This window comes from Triturus cristatus, chromosome 1_2 (genome assembly GCF_964204655.1).
Source record: "Triturus cristatus chromosome 1_2, aTriCri1.1, whole genome shotgun sequence".
NCBI classification, from domain to species: Eukaryota; Metazoa; Chordata; class Amphibia; order Caudata; family Salamandridae; genus Triturus; species Triturus cristatus.
Genome location: NC_140580.1, coordinates 470905887 through 470921591, shown reverse-complemented (window position 1 = coordinate 470921591; position 15705 = coordinate 470905887). Strand labels below are relative to the sequence as shown.

Genomic DNA, 15705 nt, shown 5'->3' with positions numbered 1-15705 from the left:
TGTCAGTGTGAGCCACAAAAGTCACTAAATTAACCTGCATGTAACCTTCTGGTAGCCTGACAGGAAGCAGTCATGCTTAACTTAGAGGCAATATGTGAAGCATTTATGCAGAAGACACACATATGATGGACGGAATGCGGAGCAAACCAAACTTTCACCCCCAGTCAAGAGATCTGGGTTAATTCCATTGTTCTTCTGCTCACCATGCCACCCGAGTTTAGACCCAGCAATATGCAAATTAGGCTTGACCATGCTCCTCATGGGAACAGTCCAGCCCGAACTGCCAAGCCAGGTCTTTTCTGGACCAGGAACAAGCATCCTGGGACCGGTTTCAGGGTATCACACCTCATCAGCCAGGCTAGCTTGAATCCAGTGATACAGTGAGCCTGAGACCCACGTCTGGGCATACCCGGCGCCCTTAGGGCAAGAAAGCAAAAGACACACAAATGATGGATAGAATGTGGAACAAAGTAAACATTCACCCCCAGTCAAGAGATCTGGGTTAAATCCATTGTACTTTTGCTCACCATGCCACCCCAGTGTAGACCCAGGCATATGCAAATCACTCTTGAACCCCCTCCTCATGGGTAGAGTCCAACCCAAACTGCCAAGCCTGTAACAGAAACAAGCATCCTAGCACCGGTTTTGGGGATTCACCCCTCATCACCCAGGCTAGCTTGAATCCAGTGGCACAGTGAGCCTGAAACCCACATATGGGCATACCTGGTACACTAAAGGCGAGAAAGTAAAAGACACACGAATGATGGACGTAATGCGAAATGGTGGATTTAGGCCCATATCTCTGTCCTAGGAGTGAATGCTTGAGATTGTTCAGCATTCCGTTCATCAATTGTTCTTTTTGCATTTGTCGTCCAGAGTGGGACAGGTATGCCCAGTTGTGGGTGCTGCACCATGTCACTGGATTCAAGCTAGGCTGGCTGATGAGGGGTGTTACCCCAAAACTGGTCCCAGGATGCTTGTTTCCGGTCCAGGAAGGACCAGGCCTATCAGTTCGGGCAAACTGTTTCCAAGGGGAGCAGAGTCGAGACTTATTTGCATATGGCTGGGTTTAAACTAAAGTGGCATGATTGGGAATAAAACGATGGATTTATTCTCGGATCTATATACTGGGGGTAAATGTTTGTCACTTTTCAGCACTATGCTCATCAATTGTTCTTTTTGCTTTGTCATGCAAGTAGGACGGGTATGCCCAGACATGTGTCACTCGCTTACCATGCCACTGGATTCAAGCTAGTCTGGCTGATATCGGGTGATATCCCGAAAACGGTCCTAGGATGCTTGTTTCCAGTCCAGGGAGGACCTGTCTTGGCAGTTCGGGCTGGACCGTTCTCATGCAGAGCAGGGTCAAGACCATTTATGGCTGGGTTTAAACTGGAATGGCATGGTGGGCAAAAAAACCAATGGATTAGGCCCAGGTTTCAGTACTGGGGTGAATGTATGACATTGTTCAGCATTCCGTTTATCAATTGTTCTTTTTATAAAGTATTTACGCAGCACACAAACAGTAATAAAATAATAATGCAACACTAGAAGAATCCCACCCAAATTAAGAACAATATGGTAAATTGTAATAAATTACTTGACACCAATACAACAAAAATCCAATCAGTAGAACCAGAGTTCTGAATTTTTTAAAGTTTAAGCAAAAATCTCGTACCTAAAAGCTCAAGGCTCCAATCGCAGACACCTACTATCGCGGGACCGGGTTACAATAAAAAAATATGACCTACCTTGATGGAGCGCGGGTCGGATATAAGAAGTGGATTGGGCCTGGTCGATGCTTACCTTTGGACTTTGAAGAAATCCCAGCAAAAATCATCTGAGAAGTTTAGGTCTAGCGGGGCAAGTCTGCAAGCAGTGTCCGAGGAGAAGGCATCATCATCAGGGAGCCGCTGGATAAAGGTGCGCTGAAGATTTCCACATTCTGATTTCGTCTTTCTTTTGCAAGTTGAAATCCTCCACTGGGGTAAAGCTGCCAGATGTAGCTGAAGAGAATTCCACGAGAACGGATACCCCTTATCCGAAGGACTTCTGAACAGGATTTGCTTCTGCGGAGAAGAACTGAGTGAGAGCTGCCACAAAGTTGGGCTGGCTTGCGAAGGTTCCTTGGGCAGAAGTTCAAGGAGGTCGGTCCGGTCTCCTCTCAGTTTTCAGAGCAGTTTTTAGCCAACAGTCCCAAGTTTGGGATTTTGGCTATCTGGGCACCTTTAGCATGTCTCCCAAATGACCAGGACTGGGGAGGCAACACTTGGAGTGTTGGGACTCACCCATAATGGGTCCAGGTGCGGGTTCAAGATGGTTGTTGTCTTTTTTGGACCTTAGGCTCTAATCAGGAGGCCAGCCAATTAGCCCTTGGTGTCACTGTGGTAGTCTGGGGTTCATGAAGTGGACCTGGGCTCAGGCAGCAGGTCATGCCTCTGAGGGTTCAAAGCAGGTTTCAGGTAGCAGAGATGTATTTCCAGGTGCAGCAAAGCAGTCTTCTGAAGTACACAGCAGTCCACAGCAGCAGGCAGTTCTCTGAGAGTCCTTCTGCAGGTCCGGAAAGTGAACTGAAGAGTGGGTTTGATGGTCATATTCTTATACTGGATGCCTTCTTTGAAGAAGGAGAAGTTTCTAGCGAATGACCTTTGAAGTGCTTGGAGTTTCCTGCCTTCCCTACCCTGGCTCCAGCCTGACAGCATGAACAATAAGGTAGTATGAAGTCCTTTGAGTGAAGGCAAGGCCCAGTTTATTGATTTGCAAGTGGGGCTGTGCCCAGCTCTGCCCCACATCCTGCCAATGATGGCCCATCCAGGCACACCTAATCCCTCTATTGTGTGGCTGTCTGGGAGGAATAAACAAAGTTCAACTGCAAACCTTTCCTAGTTATGTGACGCATGAACAGGTTGCAGGCACAGAATAGCTTTCTAAAAGTGGCATTTTCAAAATTGTAACTTGAAATCCGACTTTACCATTAAAGAGGATTTCAAGTGACAATTTCTTAGACACCAAACATGAATTTCAATAAACATCTGTTACTCATTGCTAAAATACCCTTGGGCGAACGTGCACTTTACAAATACACATTTTATGTTATGTTATATCTTACCTGCCCCTTATCAAAAGTTAGAACTTATTAAATATGATAAGGCAACCCAATGTTATCCCATGGGAGAGATAGGCCTCACTTTAGTGAAAAACTCCTTTAGGAGTTTTTCACTATCAGGACATGTGAAACTTAAAAGTACATGTCCCAATGTTTTATTACAATTCACTCTTCCATATCGTCTGCCTCAGGCCTACATAAGGGGTGACTGACATGTAACAAAAGGCGAGTATAAGGCTTGGTAAGGGGGTTATTAGGCCAGGTCGAATTGGTAGTTTTAAAACTGCATTCCATCTGTAATGGCAGGCCTGGGACATGTGTTAAGGGGATACCTGATTAGGTGGCATAATAAGTATTGCAGGCATTTAATTTATAGGCCTTGGGTATATAGTATAGCACTTTACTAGGGACATATAAGTAAAACAGATATCCCAGTTAGGTGTAAGCCAATTTTACCATGTGTTAGGAAATGAACGCAAATACTTTAGCACTGGTTAACAGTAGTAAATAACAGTAGTAAATGGCACAGAGTACTATAGGCAACAAACATGTGTTGCAAAAGCTTGGTGAGATCAAGAACCCCTTATTTAAAGGCAGCTATTGCATGCCCTGCTGGACCACTGTAATGTGGAAGAAACAATTTGGGAGGCTGGGGATAAGTACAGAAAGTTGTTAAGAATACAGGGTCCTGCAGTAGGATGACTTGATTGTCACATGAAAAAAAAGGATCAAGGTGAACACAGAGAGAAATATTGTTTTGGCTATTTGGGAACTTATGAATGCTTATGCAGATTAATCCTAGCCTATGAATCCTCACCTTTCAATTTAATGGCTACCCCTCAAATGGATATTCATGTGGGAAGACAATTACATGATGCTTTGTCATGCAAGTAGGACGGGTATGCCCAGACATGTGTCAGTTGCTCACCATGCCTCTGGATTCAAGCTAGTCTGGCTGATGAGGGGTGATATCCCGAAACCGGTCCTAGGATGCTTGTTTCCAGTCCAGGGAGGACCTGGCTTGGCAGTTCGGGCTGGAACGTTCTCATGCAGAGCAGGGTCAAGACCATTTATGGCTGGGTTTAAACTGGAATGGCATGGTGGGCAAAAAAAACAATGGATTAGGCCCAGGTTTCAGTACTGGGGTGAATGTATGACATTGTTCAGCATTCCGTTTATCAATTGTTCTTTTTATAAAGTATTTATGCAACACACAAACAGTAATAAAATAATAATGCAACATTAGAAGAATCCCACCCAAATTAAGAACAATATGGTACATTTTAATAAATTACTTGACACCAATACAACAAAAATCCAATCAGTAGAACCAGAGTTCTGATTTTTTAAGTTTAAGCAAAAATCTCGTACCTAAAAGCTCAAGGCTCCAATCGCAGACACCTACTATCGCGGGACCGGGTTAAAATAGAAAAATATGACCTACCTTGATGGCGCGCGGGTTGGATATAAGAAGTGGATTGGGCCTGGTCGATGCTTACCTTTGGACTTTGAAGAAATCCCAGCAAAAATCATCTGAGAAGGTTAGGTCTAGCGGGGCAAGGCTGCAGGCAGTGTCCGAGGAGGAGGCATCATCATCAGGGAGCCGCTGGATAAAGGTGCGCTGAAGATTTTGATTTTGGCATGCCATTGTGCTTTAGAATTGCTGTCTCATTTATACACTACAGTATAAACAGTGGTTGACTTAGACTTATACTACATTTAGATACAACTTACTGTGCATGTGCTGGCAAATATCCATGCATCCCTCTGAGTTTAGATATGTAGACTATGGTAAAAAAATAAACCGTTTAATTGAGAGCAATAAGAATAGTTCCAAGTAACAAGGTATCCTTGTTAGCGATAACATTTTGAAACAGATGTTCTAGCACCTCAACACTGTTACATTGATCCAAAAAGGTAACTATGCCATGTTTAGAGTCTTTCAGAACAGACCTTTACCCAGCTGAAGCTTAAGATCATCAAGGGTAACATTGCCAATGGTATTCATTTTAAATGAGGTGACAAAGTTTTCACTAGCAGCATGGTGGGTTGGTGATGAAACCGGTGGAAACTGAGGTGGTAAATCGCGTCAGGTATGTGCAGAGCAAAGACATTTCTTTTGCTTAAGTATAGATGGCAATTTCCCTTGTCCAGTTAACATTTAGCTGCACTCACACAACGAAAGATTCTAGGGCACTTGAGATTGTCAAGACGTTTCAATTCACTTTTTCTAGGTCTACCATACTGCATGTTACGCCCAAACCCACCGTCTTTTCCTATGACGTATAGATCCTTCTTGTTCACAGGCGATTATATAATTAATAGAGACCTACTGGGAAACTAAGAAATCAAACAGTTTTCTAGTAAAAAAAAAAAAGAAACATCCGATCATAAGCCTGAAAATCTTAGCAGTGGGTATCATGTCACCACTTCTCAATGGATTTGATCCATCTTTTCAAGTACACACAAAGGGAGAAAGACTTACATTAAAGTAAAACAAGAATTGATCTCAGAGGAGCATGCTTTGCTGTACTCAGCTATGCATTGGATCAAAGCCTCTTGCTGTTGTGTGGACAAGGAAGTTGAAATGAACATGCATTCAGTTTTGTCTGTCATCAGGATGATGTCTTAGTGAGACGGAATTGATGGACAGAACGCTGCACAATGTCAAACATTCACCCAAGTACAGAGATCTGGGCTTAAATCCATCGTTTTTTTGTTCCCCATGCCCTTCTAGTTAAGATCCAACCATATGCAAATCAGTCTTTACCCTGATCCACATGGGATCAGTCCAGCCCGAACTGCCAGGAATGCAGAGCAAATCAAACATTCACCCCCAGCCAAGAGATCAGGGTTAAATCCATCATTCTTTTGCTCACCATACCACCCCAGTTTAGACCCAACCATCTGCAAATCACTCTTGACCCTGCTCCTCCTGGAAACAGTCCAGCCCAAACTGCCAAGCCAGATCCTCCCTGGACCAGAAACAAGCATCCTGGTACCGTTTTTGGGGTATTACCCCTCATCAGCCAGGCTAGCTTGAATTTAGTGGCACAGTGAGCAAGGGAACTACGTCTGGGCATACCCATGTTTGATTTGTTCTGCATTCTGTTCATCGATTTCTTTTTCACCCTAAGTGCACTGGGTATGCCCAGATGTGGGTCCCGGGCTTACTGTGCCGCTGGATTCAAGCTAGCTGTCCAGATGAGGGGTGATGCCCCGAAACTGGTCGCAGGATGTTTGTTTCAGGTCCAGGGAGGACCTGGCTTGTCAGTTTGGGCTCGACTGTTCCCATGAGGAGCAGGTTGAAGACTGATTTGCATATGGCTGGATCTAAACTGGGGTGGCATGGTGAGCAAAAGAGTGATGGATTTAACCCAGATCTCCTGACTGGGGGTGAATGTTTTTTTCCAGCATTCTGTCCATCAATTGTGTGTCTTTTGTTTAAGAATCAGCAACTTCTGGAACAGTTTTTGATTACTACTGCTACGACATGCATGCCTCTGTTAGCAGGTCTCTACATAACAAGTTTGAAATCTCTGTAGCGCAGTTGGTGAACCTCATCTATAGTAAGAGATTTGAGTTATCCTGTACTGATATCAATGAAGCATTTTATTATTTCTTAAATGTTTGGCTACATTTTTAACTTAAGGTAAGAAAAAATGTACATGCCCACCATCCCCATCCTCACTCACCCCATCGCACAAACCTCAACCTAAACTCACAGCTATAACACTACAGTCACCTTGAGGCACCGTTCTGGATCCCTGCCATGGACTTCTCAGGCCCACTCTTGAGAACTTGACAAGTTAAATGATTAGTGGCGAGTCCTGCCTCCACAGATATATTCTCTCTCAAGTGTAATTCTCTGAATTATTATAAAAGTCCCTGAAAATGCTAACTTTAATTTCATTTTAATACAGTTTAAGATGTTGAACAAGGTCATTCGTGTTCATGGCGCTGTAAATCACGGCCTGCCAATAGCCTTTCGAATGACAAATGGTTCGGTTCATTTTGCACACATCCACAAGCGCGCATCCCACTTTGGCACATTGCATTAAAAAAAAAAAAAAAAAAATCAGCTGCCTTTAATTCGGGCGCGGGAAGCCTTCCAGATCCGCAGTGGCGGGAAAAGATAAATGATGTAATGAGCCATCGGAGATAATCTAATCTTCATGGTCTAGTTAAACACGCCGCGCCATGATCACTAAAAACAAACTACCTATCTGAGAGGATAAATGTCCCCGCGCCGAATTCAACCCAAAAATCCATTGCATCCTTCATCAACCACTGGTCTTGCGCCGGCCTGACAGAAATTTAATTCGAGCTGGCTGCTGAGAATAATTATTGTATTTTAAGAGTAGTAATCATTGGCCGGGACATGATTGAATGTGTCCATGCCTATTGACTTTTCCTATGATTTATAGCTTTGTTTAGTCGATATTCCCATCGAAATTGTATAATTAATTATAAGTGGGGCTGTCAGGTCGGCAGGATGGAGTGCCCTGATGAGTATTTGGGAAGATTACATTTTCCTTGGCCGCCACGAGGCCAAGGCCTGGGAATTTTCACAGCACGCTGGCTGCTGGATAAAGATGCTTTTTTTCTGTGTGTTTAGCAACAGCTTTGGCTCAAGATGCATTGATTTCCGGTGAACTTTTTTTTTTTTTTTTTTATCAGCGCAGTGTCTCTTCCTAATAGTGGAATTTGTGCAGATGCGACAGGCCCTGACAAATATATTATATCAGCGGGTCGCTTTATCATTGTCTGTACAGATTTGCCCCCCTCCCCTCTTTTTCGCACTGTAGTTAAGGAGATAGATGGTCTGGATAAGTAAAGGTGGGGACGAATGTTTATGAAAAATCTAAAACAAATGCTATGTACAACAGGAATACAATTTTCATTCCAAAACGGTGCGGAAGAGACACGTTTGCTATCTTCTTTTGCTGTTATTCCCAAGAGACAATGGAGTATTATAGGTGTATTTGTCCCCCCCCCCCAATCAAAGCCATGCGGAATTTAAAAAAAAGTTTAAATATAAATTCAAGTTGCAGAATTTCTAGAAATTCTAGGAGTTCAACAGTGCACTCTCGTTTCGGGCAACATTTATTATTATTATTATTATTATTATTATTATTATTATTATTATGTTATCAACAATGTTTCTAAAGACTTGTGGCAAATGTCTGGATCAGCAGTTCCTTTGGGACATGTTTAGGGTGTAAAGAATTGCCTTCTGATGAGGTTAGACTGTTGATACCCCTCATGTTCTTCTGTTAAAGTTTCTACATTTTCTTTTGTATGGAGCACAACTTATTTCCTTCACTCAACAAAGGTGGGGATCAGTCTTATGGAAAGACTCACATTGTCAGCTTGTTTTATTTATTTAAATGTATTTCATTGAGGTTCTCGTTTCGAACAGACATGCACTGCTTAATTTGTGCTTTTGTTTGCAGGTGCTGGCACTCATTTTGGGGGCCTTGGATTTATGTTTCAAATTCAGACTTTGACTCAAACAAGATAATGAAGGCAGAGAAATAAGAAAGAAAAGGAAGAGAAACATAGGAATAAGTGACAAATAAGAAAGCCCAGTTACAAAAGAATGCAAAAGGGTGACATGCAGATGTAGGAAGTGTAGGGCACTGGAAGAAAAAGAAATGATGAGGTAGACTCAAGTCTATGCAACCATGATAGCCGGCAAGCCCGGAATTTGGCAGAACCAGCAAGGGGCTCCTAAGAAACTTTATTGGGGCACTGGCAGTTATTTATTTTCCAAATAAAGGACTGTCGATATGTCATCTATTGATAGGCTCGAAGTGTGTTTGATCCATAGGGTCAACCTACAATATAGACTTTAACAGACAGCTATTTTACAGGAAGGCATGTTAGTTATTGAATAGGATTAACAAAGGACCTCTTTTCTAAAAAATATTATTGAAGAATTTTAGTGTCTTAAACCTGTATGGTAATTAATGCCTTGCAACTACATTTGTAGTACCATTTTGCTTATGTCCATCCTCCACTATATTGCTCCTAAGCCCCTCTGTGTGTGGGTTATATTATATGTGTTCAAAGTTTCTAATCTATTGTAATTGGTGGTGTCCTGCCCCTACTTAGTGAGTTCTTGTCTGCTTACCTTGTCCTAATTCGAAGCCTGTTATTGTCCTATGCTCACTATGCCACAAGACTCACGTTGCAATCTACGGATGAGACCCAGCTTGGTTGAAACAGGTTTGTGGTTGCTTTTGTTCTTGTTCAGGAGGGACTGAACTGTTCATATTGGAGCATGATCAAGGCTGACTTGCCTGAGACACAGTGGCGGCTCCTCCTCTAAGGTGGAGGAGCGTCCCCCCACTACTTTTAAGCAGTGTGAGGAAAGGAAAAATAAATTGATAACTTGTTGGAATTATCATTTTATTGTTTCCAGCTGCTTTGCGGGTGGCTCTGCTCTCAGAGCAGGGGAAGTGAGGAGCGGTTTGTGTAGTAATCAGGAGACCCCACTGGAGAGATGATGTCAACGTAGGTTTATTCAGGTATCAGGTAAGCAGGTACACAGGTAGAATAAGTCCAGGTATGAGTCATATTAAGCCCCACCGGGAGCAGCCTGCTAGCTGCTCAGCCCCATCCATCAACTGTCATTCCTGATTCAGTCACGCAAGCATTCCACTCATAGCCCACACACCAAACATTCCATTCAGAACACTCACTCAGGCTGAGCAGCCAGGGACAGGGAAACATGGGAGAGGCAATCCATAATACCAGGATACTACAGTTTGTCCACTCCATGTGCACATGAATGCTTGGTTGGCTCTCTGAGGCCGGCCAAACAGTCATGCACACTCTGCATGTTCTCCAAGCAGGCTGCATTACATCCTGCGCGGAGAACATGCCCAGGCCATCATTTTCCATATGAGCGCCAAACCACGGTGCTCAGACCAATCACAACGCTGCATTGCAGCGTTGTGATTGGTCCGGGGAGCCTGGGTGTGCTTCCTGGTTGCTGTTCCGGCCCGGGTCCGACGGAGGAGAGATGGATCAGAGACGCGGGCCCTGCCACCCCTCATCCGTGCCGGCCGCCACTGCTTGGACAGGTTATTGTCTGAGGTGATATCATGAGCAAAAAATAATGGACAGGTACGCACCCCTAGTATTTTTCAGTGATGAGATTAATTCACATATTCCACCCATACGTTTTTGTTTTCCTTAGTACAATGGCCAAAATGGGATGGGTAGACCCAGACATGGTCCCATGCACACTGTGCTTTAGACTCAAGTTACACCCTACTGATGATGCCAAAACATGCTAAAAATTGCACAAATCAGACTGTGGCTGCTTGTATCCCTGTTCAGAAGGCAGTTGGCCTGGCAGTTTGGGCTAGGCTGTTCCTATTGGTCTCCCTTGATTGGGGAAATTCTTAGGATGGTGCCCTCCTTTCCTATGGCTATGTGCATCGGTTCCAAGGCAATAAGGAACAATAGAGGAGACCGGAGGCATCCCGCGCATGTACCGGGATAACAAGGCAATAAGGAACAAGAGAAGAGACCGAAGACATCCCTGGCATGTACCGGGGTTCCAAGACGATAAGGAACAAGAGAAGAGACCAGGTGCATCCCGGGCATGTACCTCCGTGTACGCGAAAAGGGTGAAGAGAACCCCCTGCTGGAAATGGATGCTGTTAAGTTGCTGTATAGGCCTTGGACCCAACAAGGAAAATTGGAACCTAAGCCTATGTGCTCAAATGTGCGAAAGAGATAGCCTCATTCTACACTGTTGAAAGCCTTTTGGGCATCTAAAAACAGCAAGGCTTTTTCATTGGCATCCCTCCACATATGCCGTAAGATATGTAAAAGGGTGTAAATATGGGTGGTCGAGGTGTGGCCTGATCCGAACTCCACCTGCGATGGATGAATTAGTGATTGAATGACCTTCCCGAACCTATTAGCTAAAACTTATGAGGGAATTTTGACATCTGTGTTTATGAGTGAAATAGGCCTGTAGCTTGGGCATTCAAGTGGGTCCTTTGCTGGCTTTAGGATTAAGGAAGTTCTGGCTCTGATGAATGCCTCGGGATGCTCCCTGATTTTAACACTACCCCAAAAGCTGATGTTAGCAATAGAACCTCCACATGTTTGGTAGTTTTGTAAAATTCTATGGGGAACCCCTTTTTCCCCGGGGCCTAGCCTTTCACCATGCTGTCAATAGTCGGCGCTACCTCCTCTCCCGAGATATCAAACTGTAACGCACCCTTTGATGGGGTTGTCAAAAGGTGGATAGGCGAGTTCCTCATAAAAACTATTTCCACTTCCAAAGTATCCTGTCCCTCTGAGATGTACAAAGAGGTGTAGTAAGCCTGAAATTCTGTATGTCCAAAGGGTTCTTTAGGAGTACCGATTGTCCATTCTGGAGTGTTGGAACTGTTCTATTAGACTCAAGTTGTTTGAGTTGGAGCTCTAGCAGTCTCCTTGCTTTTTCCCCTCCCTCATAATGTCTTCGACAGAGCCGCAGGAGAGGCATCTCAGCCCGAGAGGTGTATAGGGTATTCAGGTCATATTTAGCTTTGATTAGGACACAGAGGTTGGTTTGCATCTGGAAGTGAGCATATGCAGACGTGACAGTGCTTGTAAGAGTTTCCAAGTGGCGTTGAGATGGTTAAGCTTTCTATTTGGCCATTGCATAGTCCCTGACCATTTCTCCCTTGAGCTAAGCTTTAGTCAACCCCCCCTACCCCCCTCCCCCCCAATAAGGTCCATGTTGACATTACTGACCCTGCATTATTGGCTATGCAGAGCTGACGATAAGAACATGCGTTGTTTGTTTTTGCGTTATTTATAGTGGGTGACATTCGCCAGGAGCAGTGGGATGGTACATTTTGTAAATCCAAGTCAGTCTCTATTAGATTATGGTCAGAGACTCCACCTGGAAATATAGAGAATGATGTTGAGTTGGGGGCCTTTAGAAAATATTCTATGTGCCGTGAGGACATGAAGTGAATGTATAATATCCGTCATTTGGATGCAACAAATGCAAAGGCTCAATAAGGGCATTGTCGTGAATGATATGTGTCAGTATGCAGCTATCTCTTTCATGTTGAGTGCCAGGTTTCTATAATGGGGGACCAAGGTCACATTCCAGTTTCCCCCTTTAATCACTTTTGACTTACAGAAGAAGATAAGAAGCTGTGCCAGGCTTGTGAGGAAGTCTGATCTGTCGTCCAACAGGACATATACTAATCTCACAATTAGACAGATGTCTTGAATCCTGAGTTTAACAAAACTGTAATGCCCACACACACCTATACATTGCTTCAGTGCTTTGATGGGCAACGATTTGTGTATTAAAATAGCCCTGCCCCTTTTTCTATGACTAAGAGGAGAGTCATTAAGCCCACTCTGTATGTCTCAGTTGTGTGTTAGAAACATCTTCCCGACCCAGTCTTCGAACTTTCTCTACTTCGTGTGCGGTAAGGTGTGCCTCTTGCAAGAGACCTATGTCTGGGTGTCTAGAATTCAGGAAGGTGAGGATATTTTTATATTTTATATAATGCATCAGTCCATTGAAGTTGAGGGATGAGATGAACAGTGGTTTAGTGATGGGAAGGGGCATTGTGGGGTGATAGGAGGTGTGTCCCGACTGGGTGATGGCATCGCCGGGTCATGGGATATGACTCCTGGGAGAAAACACGCCCTTTACAAAATGGTGACACGGAATGATGAGGTAGGGCAAGTCGTAAAAAGGATGGTCTCACTGACAGCAGACAGTTGACGAGCTCTGGATATTCAACAAGGAAGTGAAAGGGATGTGACCAAAATCAGCGCATCTGAGTACTTGAGTGGCGCAAAATACGAGTACGAGGAAAATTGCTGTAACAGAGTATGTGATGGGATGGATAGGCACCTCCACCTGAACTGTGCTGTTCACACCCTGCCCCATATTAATACTCAAAATATACTAAGTCAAACGTTGGACTGTGAGAATATGTTGTCCCCATCGTGTAGTAAAAAAAGTAAAATAAAGACAACAAATCTTGAAACACTTAAACTCTAACTCTGAGATCATCATTGCCATCTGAACCAAAGGCATTGCAGGCTCTACACCATGAAATATTCAGAGGTAGGGGGCGGGACAATCTGGTATAGAAAAGCAAACATTAATGTAAGTCAACAGAAGCATGCCAATAGACAAGTGGCACTAAGCACAGACACTAAGTGGAATTACTGCCCAAACTTAATGTTGCCAAATCATACGGCCCCGGGAAGGCCCCCGGGTGCAGGAATCAAGAGTCTGGGTTGGACCCCTGCCAACAGGTATCGAAGCAACCACCCCAATTGATCAAGGGAGGGGAACGTGAAAAGAAAGATGGCCTTCATATGTTCAAAGGAGATCTAGATTTGTCTCTGGGTTCCAAAGGCTTCCATCAGCCTTGCTTACGTCCCGGGGACCATTTCTGAGTGACTGAGGCCAGTCTGGATTGCTCATCTGGGTTATTAGCTTGCTTGGGCTGCTGTGCATAAAAATCTGGATCAAAGGAATGTGCACCCTGAGAAGAAATGTCAATGTCTGAGCCAGTCAGTGCATCCAAAAACTTGTCCAGGTCCTCTGATTCTTCGTATTCTGTCATGTGTTCATTCAATGTTATGATTATCAAGGCTGGCTCTAACAGACCATATTTGATTTATTTTTCCGAAGTCGGGGTATCAGTGCAAGGAACCATTTCCTCTTGGAGTTGAGCTAGAAGGAGAAGTCCCTAGAAATGTATATCTGGCTGTTTCCATACTGATATGGCCCATGTTTCTTGGCCGCAATAATCATTTGTCGTGCTTGTTGGTGTTTCAGGCAGCACGCCAAGATGTCGAATGGCCTATTCTGATGCAGCGTGATTTCACGCCATGGACCCAGTAGAATTCCAAGGGCGGCACAAAAGACAAGTTCAGGGCTTAGGCAGGAAGGTTCCCAGAAATTTGTGCATATCCTCCTCCACTTGTTCCGTTACTCTGGAAATCCACACATTGTCTCTCTGAATCCTGTTATACAGATCAATTGTCTTTTCATGCAATCTCCATAAATTTGGCCCCAACTCCAGCAGCCCATATAAGCACTGTTCCATGTCACTGGTTCTAGATTCCTCCGCCTTGACTTGTAGGCAATTCGAGGTGACACTTCTGAGAAATTGGACATCCTCTGCATAGTGGTGTTATGGAATTAATAGAAACCTTGATGTCTGCAAGTTCCTTAAGTGAAATGGCCTCAGAGAACAATATTTGCCATGAGTGTTTAGGTTTCGACATGCGGAGCAGGTAGTGAGGAATATCTGTCGAGTGTTTCAAAGGTCTGTACAGTCAGCCTTATTTCTTTTAGCCTTGGTTATACAATAGACGTCACTAGGGTCGGCTGAAACTGGTAAGACACAGTGTGACAATGGCCCACAGTGAGGACACAGGAAAAAAGCAATCAGACAATCATACCTTTTCCGTGTAATGACAGAGTGATAGGGTGCTCGCATTGAGGTTTGAGGTATGGCCACAGTGCAATTATATAGTTAGGTGTGAGGGAAGACACAACTCAAAGATGACCACCAGAGGGAGCAACGGACTGTCTCCATCTGATCACACAGAGACACCCAAGATGGCTGCCAAGCTATGCCCCACCAGTCTCCAAGTTGCCTATGCCCCACCGGACTCCAAGTTGCCAGTCTTTGTGAAGAGGGTAAATAAGGGCCGCCGTCTCCAGGGTCCCCCATGCTCGATGCCCTCAAGTTGGTGATGGTGTAGTGTCGTCATCCCACACATGGAGTGAATCCTGCAGGATACAGTAAGTCTAATAGGTGGAAGGCGGTGGATAGAGTGGCCTGTGCAGCCGGTATATGTGGAGGGCCTCCGGGGCTTGCCTGCCAGCATACCTTGGAACTAAAAGGTTGGAAGGGCACTGCACAAGGCAGTGTGCCGTGGGTGACATAGCGGGGAGAAGCTGGGGTGCTGCGGATGTAGCAATGTTCATGCACCCGGGAGTCCTCGGTCATTCGAACGTCATCCTTGGGTAACAACAAGAGGGATGCACCGTGAATAGGGTGGTTGACTCAGCCCTAGGAGTATAGGGCCCACACATGCCTTGGCAGATCTACTGTGTGTCCGCCATACTACTGAACGTCTAGCCCCACCCCAGCAGCTTCAAGTTGAGGGTGTCACCCCTGAGAGGGTGAATGAAAGAGTGGAAGGAGAGTGTCTAGCACCTGATGGTGCTTCACAGCCCACTCTGAGAAAGCTAAGAAGCCAGAGGGGCCTCAGGAGCAATTGGGAAACTCATTGCCAGGCCCCACTGGTAGAAGTGAGGCCTACCCTATACCCAGATTGGAGCTTTCACCTGGCAGTGGATGGCCAGGGACCTGAGTCCTGACACTGAAAGCTGTCAGTGGCCTTTGTTGGTTTTAAGCATTTTGGGCAGTCTTTGCCGTGAGCTGTGGCAGATGTATGACCTCAGAGGAAGAATGGGCCACATAACTTTGTTGACCATGGGGGTACTGTCCTTCTTCTGGGATGCATTTGTGAGCAATATAGGCCTTCCAGGTGGTGTCTAATGTCTGCTTTCTATCACCTGAGTAGGG

General features: G+C 44.7%; 1 protein-coding gene across 2 annotated transcripts in view; it reads left to right on the top strand.

Moving 5' to 3' along the window:
• Positions 1–15705, top strand: part of INPP5A (inositol polyphosphate-5-phosphatase A) — a 1511403-nt gene that overhangs the window by 1240356 nt on the left and 255342 nt on the right. The window lies entirely within an intron of this gene.